This window comes from Hyaena hyaena, unplaced genomic scaffold (assembly GCF_003009895.1).
Source record: "Hyaena hyaena isolate Hyena2069 unplaced genomic scaffold, ASM300989v1 scaffold_123, whole genome shotgun sequence".
In the NCBI taxonomy this organism is placed as follows: domain Eukaryota; kingdom Metazoa; phylum Chordata; class Mammalia; order Carnivora; family Hyaenidae; genus Hyaena; species Hyaena hyaena.
Genome location: NW_024080756.1, coordinates 2,065,020 through 2,074,703, shown reverse-complemented (window position 1 = coordinate 2,074,703; position 9,684 = coordinate 2,065,020).

Genomic DNA, 9,684 nt, shown 5'->3' with positions numbered 1-9,684 from the left:
TTAATCTGTATTTATTTATTTTGAGAGAGGGGGAAGGGGGGAGAGAACCCCAAGCAGGCTCCGTGCTACCAGCACAGAGCCCAACACAGGGCTTGATCCCCAAACCATAAGATCATGACCTGAGCAGAAATCAAGAGTCAGATGCTTAACCAACTGAGCCACCCAGGTGCCCCTCAGTTTTAGAAATTGTAAATAAATGTGTTAACTGTAAAAATAAATATAAATAATGAAAAAAATACCAACACAGATATAAATAGAATATGTGAAGCTATTAAAAATAAAACCACCTGATTGTTTAGAAAGCAGATAAAAAATAGCTTACCCATAATCCCACTATTTTTTCCTATGCAAATTTTCATACACTAATACCTCCATATAATTTTGCAGATACAATGTGGAGTATACTAAATGTATTTGTGTTACCTTCTATTATTATAAATTTTTATTATTTCCATTATTATAAATAATAGTATGGTAAGCACCTCCATGCATAAAACTCTTGCTATGTGGGGTGCCTGGATGGCTCAGTCAGTTAAGCGTCCAACTCCGGCTCAGGTCATGATCTCATAGTTCATGGGTTCAAGCCTCTCATCGGCCTCTGGGCTGACAGCTCAGAGCCTGGAGCCTGCTTTGGATTCTGTGACTCCCTCTCTCTTTGTCCCTCTCTCTGTCTTTCTCTTTCTCTCCAAAATAAACATTAAAAAATTTTTTAGTTTTTTTTTTTTAGTTTTTTTAAATATAATTTATTGCCAAATTGGCTTACATACAACACCCAGTGATCATCCCAACAGGTGCCCTTCTCAGTGCCCATTACCCACTTTCCAATTCTTGGCTATTTTTTAGGGTTTTTTTTTTTTTTTTGAGCCAGAATTCCAGAAATAAATCTTAAGATATGAATGAATACCTTTGCTTGTGACACAAGTTGCTAGGTTGTTTTCACAAGAGTTGTTTATCTATTTACTGATACGAGCATTTTGTAAAAATGCCTAATTCACTGTGGTACTTTTCCTTTGGGGAAGGGGCCTCATTGTCGGTGTATTCTTTCAGCCGTGAGGAAGCTGGCATTCTAACTCCTCTGCCAGCTTGCTCTCTGGAAGAAAGGTACTATTCCCAGGCCTTAGCCAGCTATCTGGGCCATGCAGCCTGCTGACCTTATCCCGTCTGGTGTTGACTCCCGATGTTTCTCAACTATCATGGAGGCAGTGTTACAGAGGAGGCTGGACTGCTACCATTTTCTTTCTGCACCAGTGTCTGAGTTTTACTTGCAGGGAAGATGAATTAAAAAATAATAATAAGGTGAAGTGCTTTGGGACAGTGCAATATAAAGGAATCCATGAACAGACATCGCACATTAGATTATGCTGAAGGGTTTGGTGGAAAACACAGGAGTCAGTAACTCCTGGGGATTGAATCCTAGGGATTCTAGGTGACTACAGAGGTGTAATGACTGCTGTTACAGAAAGTCCCTAAGCCCCTCATTGTTTTGGTCTTGACACTTGTCAAAGATCAAGAGAACGATCTCCTCATAATTAATTCACTCCATACACTCTACAGTAACACATCTCTTTATTTAACAAATGCTGACTGCTTTCTAAGTACATCGGGGACCTGGGTGTCACAGTCTAGCAGGGACCGAAGGTGTGTAGGTACATAACTCAAGGCCAAAAGCAAGGCCTAAAGAAAGATGTCTATACCCTCCAGAATCAGATTCCAATCTTGTTTTAAACATACCTACCTTCAGCCCCTTACCAACATATCCTCCAACCTCTGAAGCTTTGACCTAAACATGCCACTCAAACATGCATTCGCACATGCTGTTCCAGCTAACCTGCTCTCCCCACCTGGTCAGCACCTGGTTCACCCCTGCTTATCATTCTAGAGTCAGTGTAACTGCCACCAGCTCAGCGAAGGCTTGCTGCGTGTTCGAGAAGAGGGAAGATTCTTCTGCTCTCATGTCCCCTCAGCAAAGTGTCCCTGTCTCCATTTATGATGGCTCTCGTTGCTGCATTGTAATTTGTGTATCTGTTTCCCTTGTTAAACCGTGAATGAGCTCCTTGAAGCCTTTATCACTCTTCTGTGTGTCCTGACCGTGGAGCTCAGTCCTGGTTCTTAGTGGGCCCTCAATGAGCCTTACTGGGTGAAGAAATGAGGGAATGATAAATATCATAACCCATGGGGTTGTCACATCTCATTCCCTCACGCCAGTCAAAATTCTTATTTTGGATTACGGCGCTGAAAACCCAGAACTGGACAGGAGTTTGGAGACTTCTCTGTTTTCACCCATTTCACAGTTCAAATGATTCACCCAGCTCCTTAGAGCTAATGTAGGAGAGCCCAAATGAAACTCCTGCTATGATTTGGGGCACCTGGGTGGCTCAGTAGGTTAAGCCTCTGACTCTTGATTTTGGCTCAGGTCATGATCTCATGTTTGGGAGTTTGGGCCCAACTCAGGGCCCAAACTAAGCATGGAGCCTCCATAAGATTCTCTCTCCCTTTCCCTCTCCTCCCCTGCTCACTCTCTCTAAACAAACAAACTCCCCCTACAATTCAAATAGCAGAAATATGCAATTTCTTTAGTTTTTCTACAATTCAACTGGTCCTCACAAACACACACCTGTTGTTTAGAGATAAGCATTAACTTGCATCTTATCTTGTGACGGTGATTTAAATAGCCCTTGAGGTAGGTTGCTGTTTCCCAGAGAGTGGCCCCTTGTCCCTGCTTTTCTCCCCCAAGAAGGTGCCCCCATATAATGGAGGTACGTGCCATAGAAGTGTGTTCCCAGTTGTGGAAAGAGCTGAGGTCCTCAAGCACAGTGCTCCTGCCCCACTGGACTCTGGAAACGTCTCTGCTGAGGGGCTGCCCACCAGGAGGTATTTGCGCTAAGCATTGCAGCAGCTGTAAGTCGTGGTCTGAGCTCCGGGTTTGGAAGGACCCTGTGGCGGTCCCTGAACGACAGGGCTCCACCTTAGCTCTTGTGACTCCTGGACCACTGCCAAGTTCTCCAGACAGTCATAGACCCAGGGATCCACGCCTACCCTCTGCTGACCAGTCTGTCACCTTGCCCTTCCGTAGCCAGCCCCTAGTTCTTGAGTCAGCTTCCACATAACAGGGGAATTGAGAGAAACCGAAACCTTGGGACCTCACTTTTCTTTCCACATGTGGTAGCCACGTTGCTATGACCCACCCCAAGAGTATCGTGGAAGCAGCCTCAGAGTACTGTGGGTCACCAGAATCCCGGTTTAGAAGCAGAAAGCTCCTTCCTCCCTGGAAGTTAGCCTAACTTTCCAATGCCCCTCCCCCACACCAGGTCAAAGGTCCGGAAGTTGGGGGGCGGGGGCGCCTGGGTAGCTCAGTCTGTTGAGGGCCCGATTTCAGCTCAGGTCATTACCTTATGGTTCATGAGTTCGAGCTCTGCATCAAGTTCCATGCTGTCAGCCTGAAGCCCAGACAGTTTAGGATCCTGCGTCCCCTTCTCTCCGCCCCTCCCCTACATTTGCGGAGCAAACTCTGCTTGCGCAGGTACACATTTGCACATGCGCATACGCGCGTGTTCTCTCTCTGTCTCTCTCAAAAGTAAAGAAACCTTTTTTAAAAAAGATCTGAGGGCGCATGGGTGGCTCAGTCGTTGAGCGTCCAACTTCAGCTCAGGTCATGATCTAACAGTTCTTGATGAGTTCGAGCCCTGTGTTGAGCTTTGTGGTCACAGCTCAGCCTGGAGCCGGCTTTCCATTCTTTGTCTCTCTCTCTCTGCCCCTCCCCGGCTCACGCTCTCAAAAAAATAAATAAATAAATAAATGTTTTATTTTATTTTATCTTTTAAAAAAAAGGTCTGGAAGTTTGGACACAGACATGAGCCTTGTTTACTTCGCTTCACTCTGTTCCTCCTTCTTCCATCATACTCAAGAAGCAGGAAGGAAGGAGTATTTCTTTTACTTCCTCCCTTTACTTCGACCATCAGGCCACATGCTTCTTGGCTGCACTGTCATAGGCCAAAGCAGAATTTTCTCTTCACCACCGAACTCTGTGAACTCTAGGCTCCAACTCTGAAAAAGGAGAGAATGAAGTATTTGGAAAACACAGAATAATAGCCTGGATTGTAAGGTTATCATGTTGTTTAAACCTAATTTTCAGATGAGAAGCAGGATCGTGGTCCTCCTCCCCTTTCATTCCCTTTTATAGCAAATCTCAGTATTTCTCTCAGCCAAATGGATGGACATCTCAGCCAGACAAAGGCAAGGGCAAAATATTCAGAAAGGGACGCAAACAACAAATCATTTTCAAAATGCTTTAAACATACAGGTACATGTGTAAGAACCAGAAAAAAAGGCAAACATGGAAATGATTGCGGTAAGGCGGTGAAATTATAGATGATTTTCCCTCCAGATTTTCCTATTATTATCTAATTTAAAAAATCGCTTTTAATGTTGTAATGTCTCATTTAAAACAAAAATAACTCCCCTATCACCTCTGGTCCACAAGCCACCCACCATGTATATATGAGATAATCCATTAGGCTCAGTGTGTTCTAGAAACTGAATGAGCGACGGGGCACCTGGGTGGCTTAGTCGGTTAAGCGTCCGACTTTCGCTCAGGTCATGATCTCACGGTTCGTGGGTTCGAGCCCCGCGTCGGGCTCTGTGCTGACTGCCAGCTCAGAGCCTGGAGCCTGTTTCAGTCTGTGACTCCCTCTCTCTCTGACCCTCCCCTGCTCACGCTGTCTCTCTCTCTCTCTCTCTCTCCTAGAAATAAAAAAAAAAAAAAAAAAAAAAAAGAAACTGAATGAGCGAAGTCAACCCTCCCAGGAGGGGGAACTCAGCTACTGTCCCAGGGCCACTGTGCTCACACGCTCCCTGCACACAGGAGGAAGCCTGGAGGTGCTCTGGGCTCGGGAAGGAAGCACAGAGTGTGCAGTGCTCCAGGCTCAGCTGCTGTTTATGGGGTTCCGAAGAATCTCTGAACAACGGGATTGGGAAGGAGTGTTACTCCCTTAAGCCTGACAGCCTGGACCCCACTTCTGAACTGCAGATAATCTGGACCCACTGCCCCTGCCCAGCAAGACCCTGAATTGTCCTGTGTCTAAAGAATCCATTGCTCTTTCCTATTCCCAAGTTCTGCAGAGTTTGCCGTGGGCAAGGGGGAGCCTGAAGTGCTGTTGGCAAGAACTGGCTTCTTCCTTTCGATATTTAGAGCTGCTGAAGCTGGCAGCTCGCTAGCCCCTGAGGGAGCAGGCCACAAAGGGCTTGGGGAGTAAGTACAAGGGGCCCTGTACCCCCCCCCGGCCCCCCTCACACCAGGCCCCCCCCTCCTTCAGCCTCCCCACAACCCCTGGATGCTCTGCTCCGAATCACAGACCGCTGCCAATTACAAAAGGACTCTTAACTCTGTTTCACAGCCCCTTGATTGATAGCACTGGTGAGTGAAATTATAAGCCTTAATGATCACGTTAATTTCTGGGGAAAGGGAAGCGGTCAGAAGAGGTTCTCAATCATAAGCGCCACAATCAGCTGGGTGAGTCCAATGACAGGCCAGAGCAGAGAAAGAGGGGAAAGAATTAACTTTTTTAAAGGTCATCAGTGAGTAGTGGGAGAGTAACCAGATACAAGAGACCCGGGGCACAGACGATCCTGGAGTCGGAACGTGAACCCCCATCCCAGGGCTCCTGACCAAAGGCTGGCATCAGTGCTTCTCATCCTCAGCCTTGCACTAGAATCCTCAGGGAGCCCTCAAGTGCTGATGCCTGGGCCCTGCCCCAGAGATTCTGCTACAGTTGCACTTGGAATGCAGCTTCCGGTACTGAAAGCTGTAAGAGCTGCCCACGTGATTCTAGGAGCAACCACGGTTGAGAACTATTTGTCTAAATGAAAGAATGTGGGGGCAAGGAGTCAGGAGTGAGCACGTTTGGAAGTCCACTTAATCTGACTGGTTCTTGCCACCAAGGAGAATTTCTTCTGCGGCTCCCTTGGCCCCACGTGAAAACAAGAGTGAAAGTAAAAACAGACAAAGGGAAATTAGGCATCATTGAACCCAGTGCTCCTTTGTACAGATGAAAACACTGAGGTACACTGAGATTAGCTGACTTGCCCAAGATCACATTGTCCATCCTGGAACCCCAGCCTCTTCATCCTAGTCAGTGCCGCTTCCACAGGGCTCATCGCTGGGCCAGTGCAAAGAAGATGCCCTAGAAAGCCATCTGGGGGGCTCAGTCAGTTAAGTGGTGGACTCTTGGTTTCAGCTCAGGTCATGACCTCATGGTTTGTGGGATCCAGCCCCTTGTCGGGTTCTGCACTGACAGTGCGGAACCTGCTTGGGATTCTCTCTCTCCTTCTCTCTCTGCCCCTCCCCTGCTCATGCATGCACATACTCTTTCTCTCTCTCTCAAAATCAATAAATAAAGTTAAAGAAAGAAAAAGAAGGTGCTCTGAATGACACTGGAGGGGGTAGGAGGTGGGGGCTGTTCTCCAGCCTTCATGATGGAGGAGCCCAGACCTCTTCAGGCTCTTGTTCAGTGACGGGGACATACTAATTGACACTAGAGATGATGGGTTGAGACAGACCTTGCTCCCCTGAGGATAAAACCTAGGACCTTCGCTTCCTCAAAGCACTCACCCTCCTCACAGTTTCCCAGCAGAGCACTGCAACACTGGGGTATGTCTGGAAGCTCCCCGGGCCATGTGGCAACATCCTGGTTACGTCATCAGGGAGTCTGCCCTCTGCACATTGCTGAGGAACCCAGCTCAGCGGCGGCCCAAAGCTCTGATGACCCTCCCTAATGGTTTCTGTACAGGTCAGCAATATTCAGAGTGAAAAGCCACTTCATGTTCCAAAAGAGGCTTCACGAATTTAAAAAGATGATTTTAAAATACAGACGACATAAAATAAACCATTAGTCATTCATGGTAAAGGCACTGGAGTTAATCAAAGAGGGTTATTGTTCTCCAATTTCCCTGAGTGATTATAAAAAATGTTATTGTAAAATGAGTGGCTTGAGATTCTTAGAACAGCATCTTAGCAGCAGAAAGTGTTTGCCAAGCTGCTTCTACATTATCATTTATATATAAAAAAATACATCGTCATTTATCTACTTTCTCTCAGCCTTCCTCACGACATGGGCACGCTCAAAAGTTCCCAGAAGGGGTCTGGGTATTGGGAGAATCAAGCTTCACCGTGGGTACAGGGTGAGATCTACTTCACCAGCCCAGTAAGCAGAGGCATATTCATAATAGAAACACAGGCATTCTCTGTATTTTTCTAACAGCTTCTGAAGTGTTCATCAAGCCTGTGTCTGATTAAGCACTTTTAAATTCTAAGCAACGAAATGGGCCCTCTCAGACCCTCTTCGCAGAAGCACAAATTGATACGACCCTTTTGGAGAGCCATTTGGTTGTATGTATCAAAATTAAAAATGCATATAATCTTTGACTCAGAAATGCCACTTCTAACAATTTGTCCTACAGAAATACCCCCACGCTCTGGCAGCATACATAGAAAGATAGTTCTTCGCAGTCTAATTTGTTACAGTGAAAAACTGCAAGTAACTGAAAGTCCATCAGCAAGGAATTAGTTGAATAAACGGTCGTTAATCCATAAAATGGAATAATAGGGAGATTTTTTTTTAATTTTTATTTATTTCTAGGAGAGAGAGAGAGAGAGAGAGAGAGCATGAGCAGGGGAGGGTCAGAGAGAGAGGGAGACACAGACTCTGAAATAGGCTCCAGGCTCTGAGCTGGCAGCCAGCACAGAGCCTGACGCGGGGCTTGAACCCATGAACCGCGAGATCATGACCTAAGCGAAAGTCGGCCGCTTAACCGACTAAGCCACCCAGGCGCCCCAATAGGGAGATGTTTTTAAAAAACAAAGTAGAGCCATATGTACCACCAGAAGAGATAGCCATACACACAAAAATAATCTGCAGGAAAAAATAGAGGGTTTCCATGTTTATTTAAATTTTTTAATGTTTATTTATTTTTGAGAGGGAGAGAGACAGAGCATGAGCAGGGGAGGGACAGAGAGGGGGATACAGAATCTGAAGCAGGCTCCGGGCTCTGAGCTGTTAGCACAGAGCCCTATGTGGGGCTCGAACTCATGAATCGTGAGATCATGACCTGAGTCGAAGCCGGATACTCAACCGACTGAACCACCCAGACGCCCCTAGGCGTCCCATTTTTATAAGGATTAAGGACAGCAACCACAGTGCAGGTCTCTGGTCAAGGGGTTCAGTTCTTGGGCTCCTAAATTGAACTAAAAAACCCTAAACTATAAGTGAAATATTTGGGGGCCCTTAATTCAGTTTGTGAATTCACCTCCCGTTCTTTTTCTTCCCTAGTATCAAAGGACAACTGAAAATGATTCAAACACAAATGTAAGACCCCTTTACCTAATGTCACAACATGTAAATAATACTTTTGAAAAGCAACCCTCCCAGATTTAGAAAAACTGTTTGTCAAAGGAGAACTGAAGACTGGATTTTGGCTGCAGTAATCACTTGGCTAGGTCCACCTTCTCTTGTTTGGTTATTCAAATTGCGTATATTGGGATGATAACTTAAATTTGTATATTCAAAGACTACTGTGGCACATCCCTCACCCCTCGCTGCCAACACCAGCCATAGAGCATATTTGTCTTAAAACCCATGCAAGCACGCAGGTTCTTAAAGTACCCAAGCTTGCATCCAGTAGAGATTCTAAAGTCCCAGAAGAGAGTGCTATGGGGTTTTTAATTCTGGGCTTTTTCAAATCTTGAAAGCCAGCTTTGATTCCTGCTTATAATAGTGGAGACGCCCAAAACAAAGGCAGTTCCGGTAGGAATCTTTTCTGTGGCATGTCCTGGGAAACATATTTCCCTTTTAACTTTGCTGGGAATATTTTAAATGGATTAAAGTAGACTATATGATTGTGATAGATTTTGTTGTAGGTCAGTGATCCCCTTGCATCCCCCTCCTCCACGAGAGGAGTATACTTCCCTGACCACAGGAGGTTGGGTTTGGCCACGTCTGTCTGGCTTGGGCCAATGGAAAGTGAACAAAGGTGATATGAGCAGCAGCCTCAGATGTGTCTTGTGTCGTTCGGCTTGGCATCTTGCACTTGCACACTCTGCCGTGCAAAGAAGCTGTTTTAGGGAGGTGGCTAGTCCAGAATGAGGAAACCCTGGAGCACACCTGAACCCAAACTCCAGCCTGGAACCAGGCCCGGCTGAGCCCCGAGGGACGGACAGTCTCCAGTGAGCAGGAAACACAAGTCTGCTATCATAAGCTCTGGGGGTTATTGGCTATTTCGCATTATAGCATTATTGAAGTGAAACTTGACTAATCCATGGATGGATAGCCTTGGAGCCATTGCTCAGCTTTACCAAATCTTGTTATTGATCTCATATTTGTTTCTGATTCTCTTTTGTCTTATAAAATAAGCCATTTCAGAAACATTTTTGAATCTTTCAGATACCTTTCACGAATTCCATACATTCCCAAAGGCAATCACTATTGTGCAGTTAGTATGTATCCCACTCGTGTTTGTGATATATTTATAGACGTCTAAACATAACCTGGTATTGTTCTGTGGCTTGTAAAACTTTACATAAACACTCAGCTGTATACATCCTTTATGATTCACTTCCCACCCATCCCCACACTATATTTCACAACATGTACCCATGTCCAATACATTGGCTCCAGTCTATTCACTTTAACT